The sequence below is a fragment of the Salminus brasiliensis genome, chromosome 25 (assembly GCF_030463535.1).
Source record: "Salminus brasiliensis chromosome 25, fSalBra1.hap2, whole genome shotgun sequence".
NCBI lineage: Eukaryota > Metazoa > Chordata > Actinopteri > Characiformes > Bryconidae > Salminus > Salminus brasiliensis.
In genome coordinates, this window is record NC_132902.1 from 2,280,964 (window position 1) to 2,281,300 (window position 337).

The window sequence follows — 337 nt, forward strand, 5'->3', positions numbered from 1 at the left end:
GGTTGGTTGGTTGGTTAGTTGTTAATTGGTGGTTGTTTAGAGGCCGATTGGTTGTTTAATAAATCAGCTGATTAATTGGTGACTGAATTGATTGGTGGTTGGTTGACTGGTTGAGTGGTTGCATGGGTTTGAGGTTCGCTCGTGGTTGTTCAGTGGGATTCTGGTTGGTTGATATGTAAAGTGGCTGGTCGCCTAACCTTTTGTTGGTTGGCTGGTGGCCTAGTGGTTGGATGATTGGTGAGTTGTTGGTTAGTTGGTTGAGCAGTTGGTTGGTTGGCTGCTTGGCTGGTTGGTTGACTAGTTGCTGCCAGAAGTGGTTGGTAGTTGATGGACCGCT